The sequence below is a fragment of the Suricata suricatta genome, chromosome 4 (assembly GCF_006229205.1).
Source record: "Suricata suricatta isolate VVHF042 chromosome 4, meerkat_22Aug2017_6uvM2_HiC, whole genome shotgun sequence".
Lineage (NCBI taxonomy): Eukaryota > Metazoa > Chordata > Mammalia > Carnivora > Herpestidae > Suricata > Suricata suricatta.
Window position 1 is genome coordinate 18608030 of NC_043703.1, and position 26117 is coordinate 18634146.

At 36.8% G+C, this 26117-nt stretch overlaps 1 pseudogene; it reads left to right on the forward strand.

Moving 5' to 3' along the window:
* Positions 1-6651: 6651 nt before the first annotated feature.
* The window catches only part of LOC115290533, a 31078-nt pseudogene continuing 11612 nt past the window's right edge, over positions 6652-26117 (forward strand).

A 26117-nucleotide genomic window follows, 5' to 3' on the forward strand; every position in this document is an offset into this window, starting at 1 on the left:
TCAGGTTCTATGCTGACAGCTTGGAGCCAGGAACCTGCGTCAGAGTCTGTGTCTACATCTCTCTTTGCTCCTCCTCCACTCGTACTCTCTCTTTCAAAAATAAACATTTAAAAAATTTAAATACAAAATTAAATATCACTAATACTTCAGTTAGAGGTGATAACATGAAGTGTCTGAATCTGGTCTTGCTGTGACGGGAGTTGAAAAGGCATCCCAAATCAGTTTTTAATGATTACGTGCCTTAGTCAACAGTGATGTAAAATAACATGGGGAAGTCTAAATTTTGTGAAACAATTTATTCATTGGTTAGTATTGTTTTTGTTTGTTTTTTAAAAACCTATGGAGCAGGGCTTTAAATAAACAGAACTCACTAGCTGAAGATGTAATTCATAAAAGGTCTAACTAATTGTAATGAATTTGATTATAATCAAGAACCAGATCAAAACCAATGGTGGGATTTACCAAAGAGATCATCAAAAAGTAAAATGTGTTACCTGTTCTCTGGGAATAGAATTAATGTTTTCATTTATTTATTTTTTTTTATTTTTGAGACAGAGAGAGACAGAGCATGAGATGGGGAGGGGCAGAGAGAGAGGGAGACATAGAATCCAAAATAGGCTCCAGGCTCTGAGCCGTCAGCACAAAGCCCAACGCCGGGCTCAAATCCATGAATGTGAGATCATGACCTAAGCTGAAGTCAGAGGCTTAACCATCTGAACCACCCATGTGCCCCTCTAGGAATATAATTAAATCTTAAGTCATGAGGGGCGCCTGAGTGGCTCAGTTGGTTAAGCGTCGGTCTTCGGCTCAGGTCATGACCTCACGTTAGTGGGTTTGAGCCCTACATTGGGCTCTGCACTGAGGGCTCAGAGCCTGGAGCCTGCTTTCGATTCTGTGTTTCCTTCTCTCTCTCCCCCTCCTCCATTCATGCTCTCTCTCTCAAAAATAAATTAAAAATGGTAAAAAAAAATTTTTTTTTAAATTTTAAGTCATGAGTGTCAATTTCAGGAGGCTTCCTGACCTAAGATTTCACAATCAGGGCTTACTGTTTTTTCATCAAAGTGGAAAAGGAGTCTTCAATCTGGTATCCTTTGGGTCCTTCCTGGTTTGGCCTGGGTCCTGATTAGTGACAACTAAGTCATGATGGGGTCTCACTGGCATTTTGGAATGAAGGGTTGATAGCTGTTTTTGGAACCCATGTCCCAGACATTTGCCTCTTTCCCTTGCTTCCAGACGTACGCTGCTAGCAACTCCGCATCACCTCACAGGGGATAGGGAGAGACTGGGGGCTATGTGAGGACCACATGATATCACCGTCATCATGCTCCACCCCTGTCTCCTGCTGCTTCATGGCCAAGCTCAGGGGAAGGGGGAGGTCTTCTCTGGTGGGGAAAATCTCCATAGTTTGTTTCCCCCCGAAACCCGCCTTCTGTTAGGTTCCTTAGAAATTTAGAAAAATAGGTTTTTCTTCCCAAGTCTGACAATTCAAGAACCTTTCTGACATGCACTCAAAAAGCCCATTTTGGATACCAGAAGTTAGATAATAAAATCAAAGCCTTACTTCAACGATTCTTATGCCCTGTCCATCAACCTATTCCTTTACCTCCTCCTCCACCCCAGAGGTCAAGGTCTCAGGAAACTGAAGAACTTCACATAAAACTACACAGAAAAGAATATATTAATATTTCTTATATTATCCTTTTCACACATGTATGGATAACTTTATTAAATCTTGCTATAAATATTGGTTTGAGTTTTACTACTTTTGTACTTACAAGAAAAACTTTGTCCATTTTGTAATAAACTTTGTAATATTAGAAAAAAAAGTTATACTGAGTTACAGAAAGTTTGTGAGAGACAGCCAGACAACTTTTCCTTAACAACCCCTTATATAGGCCAAATGGCAGAGAAAGATATCGGAAGAGATGCGCTCTGTTGTATTTACAGGAAATGAGTTGAACATTGGCCTCTTCTCTGGATTCATTATTCACATTTTTGTCTAATTCCTGATTCCTACAATTTTATGCTTTTGTTACCAACTTTTACAAGTTCTTTATACATTAAAAATCTTTGTCCTATTTATTACAACTCACTTTTCTTCAGTTTTAGATTTTACTTGATTGTATTACTTATTCTAATTTCCATAATCCTTTTAGACCATGTTCTATAAGTAAATGAGCTACAATTGTTTCGTTCTTCAGTTTATCTCATGTACTTTAAAAACAGTGGCTATACTTAATTATTACTCAATAAATATTGTTGAATCAGTAAATGTTTTAACATTCTCAAGTCCCAGGAAGCTTTGGTTGTATTAATATAATTCCTATCACAACCTATAGATAGCTAAAATAAGTTAAACACACACAAAAAATAAAGATCCCATTTTTGCTATGTAGAGTGATTTGGCTTAAATTTTCCTCTTCAACTATAAGGGCAATTTGTACTTTTCATGTAAGTTATTGGAAATTCAAAAGGACACTGAAAAAGAAAGAATGGTTCTACCATCCACACATAATTCTTGATTTTAAAAAAATATCTCCTTTTTTCTATGGATGTAATTTTGCATTCTGTTTATGTTTTTATGTGCCTATGAACATCGTGAATGTGCAAATATTTTCTGTTTTAAAGCTAAGAATATCCCTAATTTGGGAACTGAAGTAGTAACCTTCATAATATATCCCAAGAATGATTGTTTTGTTGGACTATAATTTGTTTACAAATTTGTTGTGACAACTCTTTTCCCAAGCTCTCTAACTTATCAATTCTTAATTTCTGTATTAGTTTTAGGCAATAGTCTTAAAATAAACTAAGATGGGGCACCTGGGTGACTCAGTCAGTTAAGGATCAGGACTAAGCTCAGGTCATGATCTCACTGCTGAGTTTGAGCCCTGCATCAGACTCTGGGCTGACAGCTCAGAGCCTGGAGCCTGCTTCAGATATTCTCTCTCTCTCTCCCTCTCTCTCTCTCCCTCTCTCTCTCTCTCTCTCTCTCTCTCTCTCTCTAGCTCACGCGCTCTCTCTTTCTCAAAAATAAACAAACATTAAATTTGTTTAAATAAACTAAGACATATTAAAAACCTTCAGAACTTATTTGAGCCAAAATTCATTCCTATCAAGCAGCTCCAAACATGAACTGGTTAGGAGCATTCCATGCCAGAAACTTTTGGGAGACCCTTTTAGACAGAATCAAAGTAGGGAAATTATTGATAGGCTATAGCTTAAAGCCTTGTTGGCTGTTTGTGATTAGCTGTCCTTAGGTTTCAAGTTTGTAATTTTAAGATACTTATGAATTTACGGTTTGGTTTGCTTAGGTAGGCTGCAATGGACATTAGGGCCACTTCAGTCTAATTACCTCTTTAATGAATTTGAGTTAAATTTTTCTAAAAAAAGTATGTAGGAATTCAACTGATAGCAGTTGTAATTTTAGTAGCAACAGATTAATTAATAACAGCAAGTGTCAAATGAATTTGAGTATATATTGGCAAAGCAATATAAATATGAGCATACACTTGAAAATGAGCTGTTCAGTCTAGTCATGTATATGGATTCCCAGATCCCTTTCAACGTCCTGAAGCCTCTATGTCATCCTCTCTCTTGAACCTCCTGTGGCTCAAACATTATGAATCTCTGTTTGAGGACGATAAGTGCATCTGTCAGTCACCCACAAAATGTATAGTCCCATTAAATAAACAAATGTCACTGAAAAAATGGTTGATTTGTCTACTGCTTTTTTTCCTCAAAGCATAATTTCTTCATTCCCAAAGCAGACATCTTGAAAGATATTTCCTAAATAGGTCCATCTTTCACGATAAAAAATAGCTTTAGTTCACAGCAAAACCCAACGATAATTTGAAGAGTTATGGGCTGGTTTCTTCACCTCAACTCTATGTAGGATATGCTGGCATATGTTACTTTGGAGAGAAAAGTTGGCATAAAAAAAAGAGCATTTTGCTTTTTCATCAAAGCGACATTTCAACAATATCTTAAGTACTCATTTGCAATCTCATAAAATGTTTTCTTTCCCTTTAAATGTCAAGGTGATGTTTTTAGGATTAATATAAAATCATTCTTTACACCTTAAGTGACATTAGCAGGTAGGAGATGAACAATTATAAGTAGGTTTTTCTAAGGCTAAAGCTAAAACACCTTTGCCTTTAGAACTTAAATTCTTATGTAAGAGGCAATAATTTAAAGAACATTTTCTGCTCCAAATATTTTAAGATGTACAATGAACACTAATGTGCCAAGAAGGCAAAGACATTCACACACTAACAAATTGCATATCCAGCAGAGAAGCAACTATATTTAAGTATAACTATCATGGCTCAAATAATCAAATTTATTTTAACTGCTAAAATTGCACCAGCAATAATAGATCTTATATTTTATCATTCACATTTCCAAAATTACAGTATTACCACAGTTATTTTGCTCACAACAACTCTAGGGAGTATATAAAGTATTATTGTCTTCATGAAAATTCCCAGGCAGAGAGAATGATAGGACCCAACCCAAAATCCCATAATTAATGATTAAGAGAAAACAATAATCAAAGTAATTTCATTCTCTGCCAAGTTTTTATTCAACTAGTACCCTCAATTGGTAATATATAAAGTGCTTTGTGATACTTAATATCTATAAGGTAGGTCTTAATTCTGTAGTTGTATGTAAAGAAAGGGGGAAAATAGATTGTGACATGGTTGCCAGGAAATATCCTATCAATGTTGATATACTGCAGGCTGGCCTGCAGTAGCCATAATGAGATCTGCTTCAAGTTTTGGGCTATTCTCCCCTTTTCTTAAAGAATAGCACAGGTTCACAAACAAAAAACTATTATTTGTCCTATAGAAGAAGTTCAGCAGCCTTCCTAATTTCATGCCACTTAGCTGTGTTCTGTTCAGTCCCAGCTGGCAGTATTCCTGCTGGTTTAATCCCATCTCTATTCCTGGATTCTATTAGATGGCTGATTAGGTCTATGGTTTATAGCCACTGTAATTTCCTTATCAACATGGGCAGTCAGTCACATTGAGTATCCTTTGTGTAACACGCTTTCTCATTTTTTTGGGCAAATAGATCAATTGAAAACCTTTTCAGATCTCTAAAATCTAGTTCCTTCTGGCTTGTTGCTTAACAAATCCTTCAATTTATTTCTCTCTCCTTGCATTTTACTGTAGGCTGTCAGGAGGAAATAAGCCGCTCCTTCAACACTGCTTAGAAATCTCCTCCAGCTAGGGTTCTGGTTCAAGATGGTGAAGTAAGAAGACTGAACTCACCTTCTCCACGGAACACGCCAAACTGCACTATAAGTTCATCCTGACGAGTAACTGAGAACTGATTGAACAGCCACTGTACAACCAAAGACAGGGAGAAAGGCAAAGGAACAGCAAGAGAGATGGAAACGTGGCCACAAAGGGAACGCTCACCCCCATGCTAGAAAGGCAGTGGGGAGGTGGGACAAGGAGCAGATCCCTCTGTCCTTGGGCACAGAAAAAATAGTGCTACGGTTTAAAAGACAACTCACATACGAGAAAGACGACAAGAACTCCACTGAGGAGCTATGAGAAAGCTCTACAGGTCAGAGGGGCTGGAGAACAACACAATTAACTTTCCCCTCTACCCCCCTTAAAAGCCTACACTGGAACAGGGTCTGTACATCAGAAGAGTAGAGTCTTGCAACCTCTGTGAGCCCAAGGTCAACAAGCGCACACCACCTCTAGTCTCACTAGGGTAAGAAGCTGGGGTTTAAAAAGGGCAGAGAAAACTGTGGAAACACTCTCTCCCCTTCCACCCCAAAAGCCCATACTGGAACAGGGTCTGGATGCCCAAAGAGGCAGTGTCAGATGCCACAATTGTTGGGTCTATCATCACAGGCAGCAAGCCTGTGGGTTCTCAAGCCCACACCATCCCTAGTTTTGCTGAAGCATAGATAAATGCCATGTTAGAAGAGCCAAGGAACTTTGGGAATATCTTCCCCTCATCCGCCTTAAAAATCCAGAGCAAAGCAAGATCCAGCTCACTATGAATCTGCAACCTCAATGAGCCAAGGTTTACAAATGTACACCAGCCTCCTTGTGATGCTGGACCACAGGTAACAAATTGCAGTTATGTGTTACTTATTTTAAATTTTTCATTAATTTTTTTTTAGGCTTGAGACAGAGACCTGGAGAGCAGAAGAGGGACACAGAAGGAAAGAGATAATCCCAAGTAGCCTTCCTGCTGCCAGCACAGAACCCTGGGATCATGAGATCATGAGATTATGACCTCAGGCAAAACCAAGAGTCAGACTCTTAAGCAACTAAGCCTCCCAGATGCCTCGTTTTTTTTTTTTTTAACTTTTAAAATTTGTTTTTATATATTTTTCTTTTTGGTTTTATTCCTTTCCCCCCTCTTTTTCCTTTCTTTTTATTATTTTCAATTTTCCTTTTTCCCTTTTTATTTTTCCTTATTCTGTAAGAACCCGCAATTTAAAAGAATAACTAGTATGTACAGCCACAGCTCTAGCCAGTCAACAAAAGTGAGCAAGCACACACAGTCTCAATAGGGGACACCATACACAAGACCACTTCTTCAACTTTAGGAGAAGTAGCCATTTTGCCTAATCCATAGAAACAAAGAAAGAAAATCAAATAAAATGGGGGGAGATATAGGAATATGCTCCAAAAGGACAAGGAAAATACCTCAGAAAAATCATTAAGTGAACTAGAAGAAATTATTGTAAAGATTATTACCAGGCTGGAAAAAAGAGTGGAAGAATTCAGTGAGACCTTCAATAAAGAGAAAATATTAAAAAGAACCAGTAAGAGCTGAAGAATTCAGTAACTGAAATAAACAACTAGAGGGAATCAACTGTACATGAGAAGATGTAGAAGAACATTTCAGTGATATGGGTAATGAAAATAGGGTAAATGCAAAGTATACAAACAGCCTAAAGAGAAAAGAGGTTTTTTTAATGAGGATTATGAGATCTCTTGAAAATAAGTGACAAACATTTGCATCATGAGTCTCAGAAAAAAAGAGAAAGAACCATGTACAGAACTTATCTGAGTCCAAAAAATGCAGAATTCCAAACAGGAAGAACCCAAAGAGGTCCATACCATGATATATAATAAAACATCAAAGGTTAAAGATAAAAAGAGAATCTTAAAAGAGAAACAAAAATTACCTACAGAGGAAAACTTGTAAGGTTATCAGCTAATTTTTCAGGAGAAACTTGGCAAGCTGGAGGGAGTAGCCTGATTTATTTAAAATTCTGAAAGGAATAAACCTACAATCAAGGATACTCTACACAGCAAGTTTATCATTCACATATGAAGGAGACAAAGAGTTTTCTAAACAAACAATAAAGGAGTTTATCACTAAAACAGCCTTTAAGATGTGTTGGAAGGATGTTTTTATGTAGAAAATGGCCATAAATAGAAAACTATGAATAAAAAAGGAAAATAGAACAATTTATGCATAAAATGTAGAAAGGAGTAAAAAGAAGAAGAATTTTTCTTGTTCTTTTTTCTTTTACAATGTGTCTGAACTTAAAAGACCCTCACATAAGACTGCTATTTACTTAGGATGTTATATATGAACTTCATGGTAACCACAAACCCGAAACCTATGCTAGATATACATAGAGAAAGTCAAACTAACCCTATTGATATTCATCTATCACAAAGAAAGAGCAAGAAAGGAACAAAGAACTACACAAACAACCAGAAAAAAATTTTTTAAATGCCATTAAGTACATACTTATCAATAATTACTTTAAATGTAAGTGGCCTAAACATTCCAATCAAGAGAGTAGTGGAATGGTTTAAAAAAAACCAAGACTTCTAGATATATGCTGTCTACAAGAGATTCATCTCAGACCTGAAGACACATAGGGACTGAAAGTAAAGGGGTGGAAAAAGAATAATTGTGCAAAAAGTAGAAAATAAGGCCAGGGTAACAATACTTAGACAAAAAGTCTTTAAAACAGACTGTAACAAGAGACAAAAATGTGCACTGCATGATAAAAAAAGGGATCAAACCAACAACAGGATGTAACAATTATAAAGATCATTGCACCCAATACTGAAGCACCTAAATACACAAAACAAATATTAACAGACATAAAGAGAGAAAGTAATGGTGGTAATATGACAATAGGGACTTTAACACTCTACTTACATCAATGGCTAGATCATCCAGATAGAAAATCAGTAAGGAAACAATGTCTTTGAATGACACATTGGACCAGATGGACAGAATAGATACATACAAAACATCCATCTCAAAACAACAGAATACACATTCATTTTAAGTGCACATGTGACATTTTCTAGAAGAGATCATGTATCAGACCATGAAACAAGCCTCAAGAAATTTAGGAAGACTGAAATCATGTCATGCATCTTTTCCTTCCAAATAGCATGAAACTAGAAATCAAAATAAAAAAATCTGGAAATTATTTGTTAATTGCTTAAGGTTAGGATGTTCTACATAGTACTGGAAGTCCTAAACAGCAATCAGACAAGAAATAAGGAGTATTCATACTGATAAAGAGGTTATACTGTCACTATTTGCTAATAGCATGCAGAGAAAATCCTAAAGACTCTTCCAAAAAACCACTAAAACAGATTTAGCAAAATGGCAGGATTCAAAATTAATAGCATTAAAATTAACACAATAGGAATTTGTAGTGTTTCTATATATATTACAATGAAATCACAGAAAGAAAAACTGTAACAAGTAGTTTGCAATTGCACCAAAAAGAACAAAATATCTCAGAATAAACTGAACCAAAGAGGTGAAAGATGTGTACTCTGAAAATTAAAAAATAATGAGGACAGCAATTGAAGATGACACAAACAAATGAGAGTATTTCCGTGTTCATGTATTGGAAGAATATTGTGAAAATGTCCATATTACCCAAAGCAATATACAAATTCAATGCAATCCCTATCAAAATAGTAGCAGCATTTTTCACAAAGCTTCAAGGCTACTGAAATTTATATGGAACCATTGAATACTGACTGACCAACCAAAGCACTCCAGAGAAAGAACAAAGCTGGAGGTCCTACAATAGCAGATTTCAATACGTACCAAAAGCTGTAATGAAAATCGTATTTTACTGGCATAAAAATAGACACACAGATCAACAGAACAGAGAACCCAGAAATAACCCCATTTATATTGTCATCTAGTACAAAGGAGGCAAGAATCTGCCTGGGGAAATACAGTCTCCTCAGTAAGTGGTGCTAGGAAAACTGGGCAGCTACATGTAGCAGAATTAAGCTGATCACTTTCTAACACGATACACAAAAAGAAACTGAAAATGGATTAAAGATCTAAACGTAAGACCTGAAACTATAAAAATCCCAGAAGAGAACACAGGCAGTAATTTCTCTGACATTGGCCAGCACAGTACTTTTCTAGAAAGCAAAAATGAGCTATTGGGACTACATCAAAATAAAAAGCTTTTTCCACAGCAAAGGAATCCATTGAGAAAAAACAATCTACTGAACAGGAAAAGATTCTTGCAAATGATGTACCTCCTAAGGAGTTAGTATCCAAAATATATAGAAATTTATACAACTCAACACCATAAAACCAAACAATCTAATTTAAAGATAGGCAGAAGATGTAAAAAGACACATTTCCAAGTAAGACATACAGATGGTGTACAGACACATGAAAAGATGCTCAACATCACTCATTAGGGAAATGCAAATCAAAACCACCGTAAGATATTACTTCATACCTGTTACATTGTATAAAAGTCAAAAGATAAAAAACAACAAGTGTTGGTGAGAATGTGTAGAAAAAGCAACCCTTATGCCCTGTTGGTAGGAATGCAAACTAGTACAGCCTCTGTGAAAAATATAGAGATTCCTTAAGAAAATTAAAAATAGGAATACTTTATAATTTAATAATTGCATAATTGGGCATTTACCCAGAGAAAATGAAAATACTTACTCTAAAAGATATACACACCTCTATTTTTAATACTTATCATAGCATTATATATAATAGGCAAGACTTAGAAGCAACCTAAGTGCCCATCAACAGATGAATGGATAAAGAATAAATGGTGTGTGTGTGGGCGTGTGTGTGTGTGTGTGTGTGTGTGTGTACACACACAGTGGAATGTTACACAGTCATATAAAGAATGAGATCATGCCATTTAAGACAACGTGGATAGACCTATAGGGTTCTATGCCAAGTAAAATAAGTTAGACTAAGACAAATACCACATATCTCCACTCATAAGTGGAATCTAAAAACAATAAAAAAGCAGAACCAGAACTATAAACAAAGAACTGATAGTTGCCAGAGGGATGGGGAGGGGTTGGGCAAAACGGGTGTAGTGGAGAGGGAGACACAGGCCTCTCTTTCTGGAGTGAGTCAGTGGAATAAAATGTGGAGCATAAGGAACACGATCGATGATGTTGATCATAGCTATACTTGTGAACTCAGCATAATGTGTAAGCCTGTCCCATCACTAAGCTGCACAGGCGAAACTAACGCAACACGGTTATGTCAACTGTACTAAAAAAAAAGCTCCCCTATTTAAGCTATTAAATATCCAATTTTATCACTCACGAATTCTACCTTCTACAAAACACTAACACATGAAAATTCAACCAAGTTCTTGGTCAGTTTATAATGATAACCATCTTTTCTCCACTGTCCAGTATCGTGTTCTTCATTTTCCTGAGACCTCGTCAGAATGGTCTTTACCACCCATATTTCTATCAACATCCTGCACGTGATTACTTATGTACTTACCTATTCTCTAAAATGGAACCTCTCTACAGCTCCCTTTTCTTTTCTGAGCCCTCATTAGGATCACTTTCATCAGTCCACAGGCTTTTGCTAATATTCCCCTCAGAAATCTCCCAGCCTCTATCTGGCACGGTTTTAAAGCCACTTACGTGTATTTTGTAAAGTATATGGTCTTGGAAATTGTTTCATTATGCATCTGAAAGGGCTTCTATAAGCCATTAAATGGTAGATAACCGCCTTTACTAGAATCAGGTCATTTAAAAAAAATTTTGGGTGTTCAGTTAGCAAATATTTATCCAGAGCACATAACAGATCAAAATCTCTATCAGGACGGGGGATTTTTTTTTAAATGTTTTTTATTTATTTTTGATACAGAGAGAGACAGAGCATGAGAGGGGGAGGCGCAGAGAGAGAAGGAGACACAGAACCGGAAACAGGCTCCAGGTTCTGAGCTAGCTGTTAGCACAGAGCCTGACGCGGGGCTCGAACCCACGAACGTGAGATCTGACCTGAGCCGAAGTCGGAGGCTTAAACGACTGAGCCACCCAGGCGCCCCAGGACGGGGGATTTTTAAAGAAAAATTTTTAAAAAGTTTATTTAGAGAGAGAACGAGAGAGAATCAGAACATGCACAAACAAGGGAGGGGGAGAGAGAGAGAGAGAGAGAGAGAGAGAGAGAGAGAGAGAGAGAGAGAGAGAGAGAGAAAATCCCAAGTAGGCTCCGCATTGTCTGCGCAGAGCCAGATGCGGGCTTGAACGCACAAACTGTTGCAGTCATGACCTGAGCCGAAATCAAGAGTTGGACACTTAACTGAGTCACCAAGGAGCCTCTAAAGTTAGTAATTTTTTTATTTTTTAAGTAAATTTTAATAATTATGCCTTAGGTGCTAAAAGTAGCCTATTTTCTGAGTATTATGTTCCATAATATTTTATAAAGTGGATTTAGAACTAAATAACTATGTTTTAATATTATCTTGTTACAATGTACTATTGAGATATTATTTGTAACCCACCAACCCCTTTGTCCTCAATTGAAGATTTTCAAAGGGAATAAGAAATAATTGAGACAGATATTACTAGTAGAGAATCCATACATTTCACAATTATGGTAACCTACAGAATGAAATAATAACAAGATGCCTGATTGGACAATTTATTTTGTTCTTTTGTCACCAACTACATCTGCCTTTTCTAGATATGCTCACATTCAAAGATACACAATTTTGAATACCATTTTATAATTCATTTCTAACAGTTTTTCCTATCTTTAAAATTATTTGAGCTTGAGAACTCCTATTGAGAAAGTATCACTGCAAATGGGTTGAGGTGAAATGAAAAGATAAGAAGGAAAATGTTAATTTTAGGAATACCAGACATGTTTAGTACAGTGGCATGTCATTTTGGAAAAGTATGGGCTGCATAGTAATCAGAAAAGTATGCTTAACAATATGTCTAAAGTTCAGACTAAGCATATTGAACGTCTATGCAATGTGAGTTAGATAAAAGCATTTGTGACCTGTCTTCATGAAATGGAGAAGGAGCTTATCTTTTTTAGATGAATGGTAGAAATTCATGAGTTAAATGTGTATTTTATTTCACAACTAAGTGTTTTAGAAAAGGAGCAACTTTATAAGAACAAAATATGAATTGGGATTAATATTAAAGTGATCTGCAATTAAAGGACATGTTGAAAGAAACAAAGAATGCGTACATTTCACTAATAATCTGCTGTAGAAAATTATACTTGCTTGTGGGCTTGTGGTAATCTATTTCTTAAAGTGTCATTAGCGACATCTGAGAATGTTTTTGCTAAGAGTTTGTATCTGGAGCACCTGGGTGATTCAGTCAGTTAAGTGGTCGACTTCAGGTCAGGGCATGATCTCCCTGGTTGGTAAGTTCAAGTCCCGCATCAGGCTCTCTGCTGGCAGCTTGGAGCCTGGAACCTGCTTCAGATTCTGTGTTTCCCTCTCTCTCTGTCTCTCTCCCACTCCTACTCCCACAAATAAACAAACATTAAATGAATTTAAAAAATAAAAGAGTTTGTATCGGATTTGATCTGGAGCAAAAATTAAGCATCCGTATTATGAAGCATTAAAAACACTTTAGTGTTTAGTAAAAGTTATTATTTTATAATAATGGAGGAAAGTGAGTTACTCAATTATTTCTCAAAATTTTATATACAAGATATTAATTTCCACTGTTTTTAGATTACAGTGAAAAACAGAGCTCTATCAAACTAGAAATTGTGCATTTATTCACAATGATGTCTGATTTTCCTCACTATTGCCATTTATGTCATCCAAATAAAAATGTCTACAATGTATTTAATAGGTAGTGTCTAATAAGTCCATTTCTTATGTTAAATTTATTTGGATGTCTATCCCTAAAAGAGTGCTTTACTATCTTTTGCACAATTCTTTGCTGGCCACGTTTTTTGTGTTTGGTTGTTTGTTTTACCACCATACATTGTCCTTTATCACCTTAGTTACAGTTGACTAATCCAGAGCAAATACCTTATCCAGGGGCAATGCATCTACAGCTTGGTCAGGGATTTTTGAAATGACAGATAAAAGCAAATTACTCAATGAAATATTAGCTAATTAAATCTGAGAGTAAGTTCATTATATGAAAACATCAGATGAATAGTCATGACGAAGTGTTAGGATTAAAAAACAAAACACAATGAAAAATGCTTAATTCAAATTTATGACAAAAAAGACTTCCTATTCTCAAGCCGAAAAATGTTGTTGGTAGAGAGGTATATGGTAACACTCAGACATACCATAGGAGAGAACACTGATGTCACACCCAGTCCTACTGGGTTTAGAGGGCTTCCACATCTTTTCTACACGTGTCTTCACAATAACATTCTTTCTTTGGGCTTATTTCCCTTAAAAAACTAGTGCTGTGTCAGATTGGAGGTACAGAAAGCAACTTAAAACCCATATTGGAGGTTGGAGGGGAATGTAGGGAGGGGTCCTTCTAGTCCAACAAGAATTCTCTAGAGAATTGCTCTAAGACCTCCTTTTATATACAGTTCATCACCTTGGGCTCCTAAAGTTATTTAATATAAATGTACACAGAATCAATGATTGTCTACTGCTTAGGTTAGGAGTTCTTACAGTTAGTGGAATTATCTTCATTTCCTACAAGATAACCCAGTTTTTCATGGCTGAAGGAAGCCTCTAAAGAATCTAGTAGGTTTTAACACATACTGTGCAGAAAAAAAATGTATTAATCTGAATTTGTGTATTAAATAAAACATTAATGGGACAAATTATAAAGATAACTGGTGGACACAAAAGGACAAACATGAATATTGATGGTCTTAATCATCGAATGAGTGCCCACTTCTAATTGTTTTCAAAAATGCTTCCTTCACTGCCTCCCCAACCAGAATGAGGTTTTGAATATTGGAAGTGGGAACTAAAAACCTCATTTTCACATTTATGCATTATTAAATGATATCACTGAATTCATTTTCATCAGCTTGTTAAAAATGTTCATTATGCAGAAATCTTAGCCCCATTGACTCTTTACTGAGTAAAGCTATTATGCTCATCCCAATATAGTTAGTAATCTGGTGCATTTTAATTCTTCCTTTGAGATAGTCAATGCTGAATAAAATTGAAATCCCTTATTATAATCTACAGTTTTTTTTTTTTAAAAAAGGTGTTTTTTAAAAATTTAAGTGAAAGGGCATCTGTCACATAACGGGATCCACTTAGAAAGAAGTACACTTATCTGATCCAGATGCCTAGAGTCACCAAAGTTCAAAATGACTTTGACTTGATATTGTTTTTTTAATTACCTGCTTGGATTTTAAATTTCTGAGTGACTTATGGTAGTCTATATTCACCACTATTTTGTTGGAATAAAAGGGCAATGGTTAGGTGTTAAAAACCCCTTGGGAAATAAAAGGTCTATAAAGAAAAAAGTTTACATAAAGGAGAACAATATTTAAGTACTGATTTTTAGACCTCATCTATGTCCCTTGAAGGATTTTAAGTGAAAAGAAGGATTATACCTTTTTGTTGTTCTCTTGGGTCCCAAGACAATTTGTTAGGAGGAATCTTGGAGCCAACTTGAGTGTGAGGTTCTCAAGGGAAAAAAGCAGGTCAGATTCAATCTCCAGAAGTTTTTCGGTGGCATTATTTGCCCAAGAGGCTGTCGGATTGTTCTGGGTCTTTTGAGGGTTAAGGCCCTGGCAATTTTTTCTCTGAATATAACTACTCTATATTTGACACTTAGGATGTTATAATGCTTTTTGGACTATGGAATTATCAAATGCATTATGATAATAGGCAGTGATTTTATATTTCCCATTTTGCTCCAGCTAGGAATCAGAAAGACCTGGGGTTGGCATTTTCAAGGAAATTTCACAAAGCATCACTGTAGTGCTTAGTGTTGTTCCATTGTTTACAAGGTTGCAAGTATGCCAGCTCTGTTATTCAAGTCATTGGGTAACTATTAAGGAGCAAAGGTACTTTTACTCTAGCCAATTGTTTAAACTTTCTCTTTCAACTCCTCTAAAATGTCAGCAGCACTTCCTGGAAGTGTACTTTATTTTCCTTATATGCCTCCTGGTACACTCTCGACATTAAAATTGATCCTGTGTAAACTGGCAAGTTTTCATGTTATGAAAGTAAATGGATGTTTTTTAATGAGTTACTGAATATCTCCTATTGTAAGGTACTAGAGAAACAGGTCCACAAGGTAGAGGCAGACCACATCCTTGTGGTATTCACAATTTACTTTGAAAGACAGACACGGAACAAGTAATTATGGGTTAGAAAAAGGGAAGGTAGAACTGAGTCACCTCTCCTAGTTTGGATAAAGTTCATTAGAAAAAGTTTCCCAGTGGAAGCAATTTTTAGCTGAGTTCTGAGTGTAAGTAAAGAGTTGATCTGTGAAGTAGGGAAAAGGAAAATTTTTTTGTTTTTTTAGAACATCAAGTTTCACTTTCTCACCTTTCAGTTAACATTCATTAACCTAGCAGAGTAGCACTAAATCTAGATGAGAAATAATGAGGATCAAAAGTTAGAGGCAGAAAGAAATACATTCATTCATATCAAGATTTGGTAAACTGGGTTACGTTCTGTGGGCGAAAGTATGAAGGTCAGGGGGAGGATAGAGTGAACGGAGTCCCAAATTTCAGGCTGGGCCACCAGGTAGGTGATGATGTCCTTTACTAAAATTGACAACACTGACGTGTAAGTGGATTTGGAGAGAGAGAGAGCTCATTAATCCAGTTTTGCACGTGTTCAATTTAAAGGGTTTTAGAGATAAACTAGTGAGAGTGATAAGTGGGCAATTAAACACACATTGCCCCAGAAAATAGGCTGAATATTTATCTATGTTTCTTAAATTTAAAATCTCCCACACTGAATTCATCATGGCAATGAAATATGATCCGGATTCTCCTACTTCGTTCTGATCTTGGGTCTAGCATCCACCTTCTCAAAACCAGAGTGTGAGAATCAGTTACTCCCCCTCTTTTTTCATCATTCACAACTCTTCTATCACTGTGTCCCTCCAATTACACTTTTAAAGTTTCCTCAGCCTCACCTTGGTCCACTGCTCACACCTTGGTCACTCCTCTCAATGGAGAATTGCAGGAGCCTGCGAATTCAAACCCTTCCCTGATGGCGGCAGTAAAATGGAACATTTGCATTGCTGCTGGGGTGAGCTATTTAAAACAGAAGCGTTTATGTTCCCCACCCTTTCTTCTCTTGCCAGTGTTAGCTTCTAATAGGCTTGCTTATGCTTCTGTTTTACTGTAGAGTGTTTTCTCATTCTTCTGTATCTCCCCCCACCCCCGAATGGGTATACATTCCTTTCAGATCCTTTTATCTGCCAGTTGTTTTGCTTAAAGTCTAGGCAATATAAAATTACAAAGCATTACTTCTCTTATGGAAGTAACAGAAAAATCAACAGCACAGCTTATAGAAATACCGTTTTTATTCAGATTTTGGACCCAATATCTAGTAGCTTGGTGACCTTGGGCAGTTTACCTAAGGTATCGGTGCTTGTCTTCATATGTAGAATAGGAACCCCAACGGTGACTATCTCAGTGCTGCTCTGAGATCTGAACTAGTTGACATATCAAAGTGCTTAGAATGATAACTAGCATGCAAAAACAGTTATTAACTATAAGAAACGGCTTCTGAACACTCTTAAAGTGGGGAATGCATAGGATATTAACTAAATTCAGTTATTAATGGAATCAAGATTTATTCAGTACCTAGTGTATGACAGGCACTAGCCCACTATTATATAGGAACAAACAAAAATCAATTTCTTCCATCATAAAACGTAGCCCCCAGAGGAAAAAATAGACATTACGCATCTATGGATCACCACATGCGCATAACATATTCAATATTCTTGACATAAGATTTATGGAAATGTCTACTCATTCACTCCATTCAGAACTAGGGATTGTCCACTCCTTATACTTCACTTTCATGTACTGTTAACAAGTATATTTGGGTGCATTCTATAGTGATAGATCATTGAACATGAAAGACACATTGACACCCCCTCAGAACTATGCTGCTGTATCTTACACTTCCTGGTTAATTTCCTTCAGGAGGTAGTGGTCCTGGGGACTAATAGTGAAAAACATATGAAGTATTAAATTGCATTAAATAGTTAAATCATTCAAGGAAACAATGTAAGAGCTGCTATCAAGCAGCCAGTGACTCCTATGAAAAAGAGGAATTCAGAATTAGAGGTGACCACCTCAGTCAGGAAGGATTATTGAAGCTTTGTATATTAAGAGTTGGGTGTCAGAGATGGTGAGTCTTATATAGGTAGAGAGGAAATAGGACATTTCAGAGAAATTGAATCAAATGTATTATCTACTCAGTGGAGCTGATTATTTTCCTTTCATTTCTGATCAAATGCCTGACTGTTCAGACTCTTTCTCAACCTGACAGTGGAGGTCTGGGATCTAGGAGTAGACAAGGGCAATGAAGAAGACTCGAAAGCCACTAAATTATCAGCACCTTATGTAGGCAGCCCACATGAGGTCCTAAAACCCACTCTACCCCAGACCCAGCTCTTATGATAAGCTTATGATTTGTCCATACTGCTGCTTGGTTGACTGAGACCCAAGCCGTAAGACCTGTACTAAAGATGTCAACCAAAGGGTCTCAGTGTTAAGAAATCAAGGACAGATGCAACACTGCAGACCAGTGATACGAGTAAAGTTTACTAAAGTGAAAGTACACTGGAGATGTGAGAACGGGGAAGTTCAAGAGAGCTGCACTCAGTGGGGTTTGGATTTTTATCTTTTTTGACAGTTGTTAATAAGAGGGTGGAATATTCATTACTTAGAGAAAGGATTTCTTGGAAGCAAAGTTTTGTACCTTTTCTTCTTTATCGGGTCAAAGGTTTCCTGTCATGGCAACCACCATCTTGGGCTTGTCTAGTTTGATCCGACTTCTTGTGGTTTTTTGGAGCATTACCAGGACAGACATCTGACTTTCCTGATAGGTACCCTGTTATAATCTAATGAACTGCCTCTAACATTATCTGGAATTCTTTCTGTACAATTATTAAAAATCGTTAAATGGCAAAATGGATCCAAAACTATTTTCATACTAGTAGGAGAAATGAAGCTGAAGAGAGAGTGACTTGGAAGCAAAACTGGCAGGGGAAAATCAGAGTCCCAACAGAAAAACAGGATCTGCACCTTCAGAATTTGCTCTGTCTGCCTTTTCATGAAACCCATGTTGGCTTTACCCATTTACTCCATGTAAATTGGTTCCCCACCGATTCTCCTTCTGGTCCTCCTCTGCAGATTGGTCTCCTTCCTGCCCAACTGAAAAGGCCCGAGCACAGGCTCTGCCACAACACTTGCACTGTGAGATCTCAGTCACGGTCAGAATTCTGCCTGCTCTAGGACCCCAGCTTTCTAGACAAATTTTGGGTTCCCCATTAACATAATTCCCTGATCTGACACACAATCACTTAATGAAAGGAACACATCTTAATTAAAACATATGATTAGCTTTGTCAATTTAAATGAAAATGACTCTAATTTAGACATAGGCATAGAATTTTAAAGTTAGAAGGGGACTTAGAGATCACCTAGTAAATGAATGGTTTTGGTGATTGCCCTCCCTGCTGGGTGAATTAGCATCTGCATTGCTGTCAAATACATATTTTAAAAGAGACAACATGACCTTCGGAATATGGAAAGTTTCTAATCATTGTACTTCTTAACAATCTTGCCAAAGTCCTCTGACCTTAGAGTTCATGACATAATTATTTATTAGGCTAGGGATAGAATTATTTATAGTTTAGAGTAAATAATAAAAGGGATTACTACACCCAGGCAGTTTCTTCCTTAAATTCACAGTTTTCCTAATCTTTTTCCCTATGGCAACAGGGCAATTACTTTCCAGCATGTGGATTCCTTTGTACTTTAAGTATAGATAAATGTAATCATGCTAAAAACCTGGGAATTAGCTAGTGCTCCTAAATTAAACTCCCAAACTGCAGAAAAGCATTGATTTGCATCTTAGTTTTCTACAAAACCTGGTTATGACTGTATGTGAAAGACCAGACAGATTGGTAAAAGGTCTCAATTCGTAACAATCAGAGCTGTGATGAATAAAGTCTAATATGCCTGAAAAATATCATTTGCAGAAAATGGACTAAGTTTGCTGGGTTTTGTATTTTTCTTAGGAATTATAGGTAAAGGTTGTTATACAAAAAAAAAAAAAAAAAGAAAAGAAATTTACAAACCAAAGGATGCTAGCTTAAGATGGAGGAGGGAAAAGATACAGTGAAACAGAATCTCTAGGATTATGTAAAGGACTCAAAGGCATCAGACATGAAAACTAAATTACACTAAAGAGAGTGTGTATTAAAGTTATCACTAAAGTTACAAATGACTTTAGGGAATCTAAGTCTGTGTCTATTAAAAAAGAGACAAGCCCAAAATAAAGTCAGTTGAGCTAAGCCCCACTTCAGCAAACCAAAACATAATGCCTAATTTGAGTTTCAGCTTCTCCCAGGAGTCATTTTGGAATTACCTGATCAATATAGCAAAGAAATCCACCTCAAAGACACACTGTCCTGCCACAGCAAAGTGTCCTTGCCTGAAACAATCCACTCTTTGCTAGAAACTTTTTTCTTCCCTCTTTTTCTACCTGTAAAAGTCTTTTTAGATAGCTCTTCAGAGCTCCTTTCTATCTGTTGGATGAGGAGCTGCCAGATTCATAAATCATTGAACAATGCCAATAAGATCTTTAGAACACCTGAATTAAGAAAATTTTCTACAAGCCTGGGTGTGAATTTGTCCTAAATGACAATCAGGTCTACCAAAAATTCAAAGTCCATCAACAACACCACGAGGATCCATGCATTTCATATGAATTACTCTATTTTTCTGTTCCCAAATAGCTTTCAAAATATTGTAAATAGATTGCAACTATAATAATTTGAGTAAAAATATGTGGCAGTAGCTTTATTCAGTGTCATAATGAAAAAATAAAGTTTGTTATTTCTTGGGTTAGAAAGATCGAAGAGGAAACACCTATGGTATCTGAAGATTTTCTTCCTTTTCAAGAAATTTACGACATCATTGGAAAATATAATTTTTAATTGTATCACTGGGATGACAAAATGTAGGTCAAAGTTTCATAATGGCATGTCTCCTAAAGATTAAAAGGGATAAAGCAAGACAATGTCTTTCCCAAAATGCAGCCTTATAAATAGTCCTGCTCAGTGATGTTTGATGTAACATTTAAGACAATCCAATTGCTGCTTAGTTCTCAAACTAAAAACAGTAAATAATATACATTAAATATTGCCTAAAATTGTAAATGTTTTATATTCAGCTAATGCTGTCTTTCACTATAGTAGTGAAAATAGTACTTGGAGTGTTCATTTATTAACTGAATAGTCATATCTTGATGCCCTATACATAACTGATGTAGGTATTAATTTCAGTGGTATTATGTAGAGAGGGTAGAAACAAGACTTAAAGCAGATTCATAATTGATGTAGGTATTAATTTCAGTGGTATTATGTAGAGAGGGTAGAAACAAGACTTAAAGCAGATTCAAGTGTCGATAAAGACATGTTTTAATCAGTCAATGCTAATCCTGAGGTAATATTTTTAAGCAAAAGGGCAACATAGATTCACACTGAAAGATGATCCAAATAGTGAGGAAGGACTAATTGGGGCAAGATGGTAAAAGCAAAATCCACTTAGTTCTAGTCTATGTGAAAAACGTTATAGGGCCAGTTCAAAACACGTTGGGATGGAGAGGGAAATAAAAATTAAGACAATGATTAGGAACTAGAATTGTATAGACCTTACTACTGATGTGATGTGTAGTGGAAGAGAAAGAAGAATCTAGAATAATGGTCGTATTTTTGGCTTGTGTAACCTAATGAGTGAGTGTTTCATTTTCTTAGGGAGTATGGATAAAACACATTGGATAAGGGAAGACTTCTGAATATTTAGAGTTTGAGGTGTGTACGTGAAAACAATGAGCAAACGAAATTGAGAATTGTCCCCACTTACACGGTGAAATAGGGGGTGTGGCTGTGCTAGCCCAGGGCACAGGCAGGAAGACAAGTAAAGGGGAGATGTTCAGAAATGTCACCTTGAGATGGAGAACCAAAGCTCTGGAGGATGAGTGGAAAGAAAACACAGAGCAAAATACAAAACAAAATACAAGAAATTCAACAAACCCAAGCACCCAAGTTTTAGTAGTGTTCTAAAAAGGGTGAAATAACGAAAAGTGTTAAAACTGAACACCAAGAGGGAAGAGCAATGAAAATATGCCATTTCATTCATGAATACCATCAAGTATCCTTAATCCATCAACATTATTAGGCAACAGATGAAATGTGCCTAGAAATATTATAAAATTGAATGTTAATTTCTATGACAGAAAACTTACAGAGCAGAGGGCTTCAAATTGTGAAGATGCCGATTTAACAAAAATAGAGCCCATTGTCCATATAAGTAAAACCATTAATAAGTTACATTCACTGTTCTAATATAGGTACATTTAAAACATAGCAGGAGTAAAGTTTTCTAAATGATTGAATACAGTAGAACTATAACAGTTAAAATAATTTTATTTCGGCTAATATAACGATATGAACAAGTTGGTTCTCAGTAAAGAAAAAAATGTTGAGTAAAAAAAATTACAATCTTGAACAATCCTCTGTGATGGGGTGAAAATGTTCAATTGGTTAGAAGACCCCTGCCAGAGTCAACCAGAAAGTTTTGTTTTCCTCAAAGGTTAGCTTGATGTTTATGCGCATCTTCTCCAACATAAAGCTTTTAGTCTAAGAAAAGCAAGCAGTAGTTTGTTTTTAAAAGGAGGAGGATTCCTGCTGTGTATTATTCATATTATTTTGATCAAAACGTCTCTTGTTTATCACTGAAGGGGAAAGAGATTTCTAAAGAGAATTCACATCCTTGGAGGGGAAACTTCCCATTATAATGATCTCCTGCTCTCCAGCAGCCCCGAGTGTCCTAAGGACAAAGAGACATTTCAAAAGCTCTCAGAGGCAAGCTGATCACCCTGACACAGTGAGACCGGACTCCTGTACATTCTCAACACTGACCACTTCCAGACAGTATTTTAATAATTTCATTTAAGCAATGTGCCCTTAGGATCACTTCATTTTTATATAAATTTAAAAAAACTTTTCAGGAAATGCGTATTCTTAAAAGCGAGGTTTTCATTTGCAAAGTGCATGGTCCACCTGGGAAGCATATCATGTCACTAATTCTCACCTGAAAAAAGTACTATTCCTTTGTTCTTTACTATTGAAAATAATGTTTGCTAGTTAATAGTAGGGCTGCACCATCATTTTTTTCTCCTATTCAGTAATACACAGGTGTGGAGAAAGTATTGCTCTTTTCTATATTGTGGCTTATTTTCTCAACATGTTTATCAGGTATTTATTTCATTGTTAGATTCTCAGTTGAATAACAAATCTGTCATGTAATTTTAGGTCAGAAAATGATATGAATTTTAAACATCAGAGTTAGATGGGATATTGGGGTCTTGATTCAAAGATGTAAACATATAATTTACTAAGAGGGAAGCTATAGGAATAAAATGGAGCAGTAAATTTTGCCTAATGTTAATTCTTAATTCAAAATGATTGCACTGTGGCCTTGACTCCTTGGTTCTGCTAATCAGCTTCATCTTGAAAAGTGAAATAAACTTAGCTCTATTTCATAGGGATTTCAGGATTCGTTAGTTAATTACTGATTACAATATATTCTGAAGAAACAAACACTCATTAAGTATCAAGCTGTGGGCAAGGTTCTTCTATGTCCAGCCCTCACTAGTGAGCTCTGTGTGAGCTTGAACAAATCACATCAAGACACAAGGCTTCAGTTTTGTCATCTTCAAAGGATAAACTCCAAATTGCCTTGGCATTATTGGTCTTTGTGAGCTTTCCTTGACTAATTCAGGCTTCCTTTGCACCTCCTTACCCTTCCCATTCATTTGATGCTTCAAGAATACCCAATTACATGTAGTTTCCCCGAAGTGTTCCATCTCTCACACCTCCGTGCCTTGACATGTACTCATCTTTCTATGCAGAATGCTTCCAGCCCAGAAGTTGGCCTGAACCAGCTTGCTGCACTTTCAGCCTACTGTGCAAGCTCCATCAAGAAGTTGAGGTGATCTCTGACAACTAAGGTCTGTGGCGATGACCACAACATGCTAATTCATTCTGCTCTTGAAGTCCTGCAGGGGCGCCTGGGTGGCTCAGCCAGTTAAGCATTCGACTTCGGCTCAGATCACCATCTCACAGTCTGTGGGTTTGTGCCCTGTGTAGGGCTCTGTGCTGACAGCTCAGAGCCTGGAGCCTGCTTCAGATTCTGTGTCTCCCTGTCTCTCTCTCTCTCTGCCCCTCCCCCACTCAAAGACATAAACAAATTAAAAAAATATAAAAATATAATAAAAGAATCCTGTACATTGACCTGGTTTACCATTAAACACTACGCTCTTCAAGCAGCTTAAAGTTTATCAAAGATATGCACTTGCTTAACATCTTCACTGAATATACTTACATAATGGATTTATCAACTGTATTTAAGAAACAAGTTATAAGATAAACTTATTGTGTGTGAAATATTCGATACCAATGAACATCTGAAAATATTACTGAGCAAGAGCTATGTACTAAGACAAATTGGTAAGTACTAAATATATAAAGCTAAACTACACAGAGTCCTTGTTTTAGGGATGCCTGGTACCAGAGAAGCAGGCAGGACTACGCATAGACCAACAGAACAATCTGGTAATTTCTATTGAGGCATAAACAGTTTTATGTATTATTTGAGGCCAGAGACTGGAGAGGCTAAATCTGCCTCGAAGAGAAAGGTCAAGCAGGTGAAATCTGACGTGGTCTTCTGTAGCACTGGCAAGAGAAGGGAGGAAAGACCATTTTAGAAGGGAGTGAATGGGATGTGCAGAGATAGCAGCGCTGTGTTTTTAGAGAACACAGAGAAAACCCGTGTGGTGGGAGAGTGTTGGGAGCTATTTGAACTCACCGGTAGAGTGAAAATTCCTGGTGAGGGTGCGGCAGGTTTGCACCATCTCTTGCCCCCAGACAGGTCCCAAAATCTACCCTCTTGAGACTTTCACTTCTGCTTGGGCACCAAACCTCAGAGTGCTTTGCTGATTAGTGTCGGGAGTGGCCTGTCCCTCTTCCCAGTCCCTGAGGCATGACTGCACCTGGTCAGGGAGAAGATGAGAAAACTAGATACACCCTAAAGCAACATATAATTTTCCCTAAGCAATTAACTGATAACTGACTACCTTCTGGACCTGGATGCCTTTGTAAAAGTCATGACTATAATAAAATATATCAATCATCTTTGGGACTGTGAGAGCATGCATTATGTCTCCTGAGAATCCTGTTTTTCTGGGAACTTTCTCTTAGAGTTATAAACAGCCTAATGACCCTTACTCATAAAAGACTGACCTTTACTAAACAGTGCTGTTTGCCTCTTGGTTAAAGGTTGCTTCCTTAAGGCTAGACCTGAGGTTTTGTAAAAAATACCCATGACAACATGAGTGCCTGTAGCTAAGTTTTTTTACGATGATCATTACTACTAGAATTGTAAATTCTGCAGAACCCATGTCCTGGAAAATTGTAAAACTTATCTATGAGAAATCATTTATTGCTCTTTCTGGGACTTGTACCTTTTACCATAAATAAAGCTTGAGAACCAGACAGAGCAGAGATGCCTGCCAGAAGGGCAGAGATACCTGCCAGAGATGCCTGGTGATCAGAAAGGAACTTGAGGCTCTCACTCTCTCTCGCTGACACCGTCCATCCTTCAGGAGAACCCTGGACCTGCTGGAGCTGGGCTCCAGCAGGATAGGAGATGTGTATATAGGGCAAATAAGAAGTAAGTTCAAAGTGGTGAACATACTTTAAGCATGGGTCAGGTTAGGAATTATTTTCTTATGGAAAGGAGTGAGATCATCTAACTTGTATTGCTGGAGAAGGAGGATACATTTCAGAAGCTAGGCAGGAAAAACACAATGGGAAGGGGGAGACAAAAAGAGGCAGGGAAGGGGGATAAGAACAGGTGACCAAGAAGGCCTTAATGTTCCCCTCAGCATGACTCAACTTTAGACAAGTTTCTTTCTAATTCCATGCTCCTGACTTCCTTTCTTTAGAGCATTTGTTTTAGAACCTAGAAGAGCAGTCTAGAGCAGATTCTTTTAAGCAGTTCAGTTTAAAACTTGCTACACATCAGATTTCCATAGTAGGTACTAATGATTGCTATTGTAACAGTGGTCTGCAATAAAAGAAAAAAAAACTATGGCTGGTTATGTACAAACTAATGGTTACAAATTCATTACACACAGTTTTCAGGTAGAGGTGGATTGAATATAATTATAACCGAAGTTTTAATGGAAATAACACTGAACTTGGAATTTACAAATATGAATTTGAATTCTGGTTCTGAAGTTTAGTTATTAGGTGATCTTGAACAAGCCTTTTAAATTTCCTAACCACCTATCTTGTCTCTATCTATTAGGCAATACGAAAAATAAAACCTAGCAGCGGTAGTTATGAGTTATGCAACATTTCTGGTACTCTTACCTTCTAAGAACAAAGATAAGCTGTATTGCCTGGTCTCCCTGTGGTTGAACTGGTTGTAGCCAATGAGTTGTGAGAAGTGATGAATGTCACATATGAAACTCAGGGCTTTCGTGTGTGTGTGTCCTAGTTTTGAGGTATAATTAACACATAACATTGAATTTACTTAAGGTATGCAACATAATGATTTCATATACATATGTATCATGAAATAATTGCCACAAAGAGTTTAGTTAACATCCATCA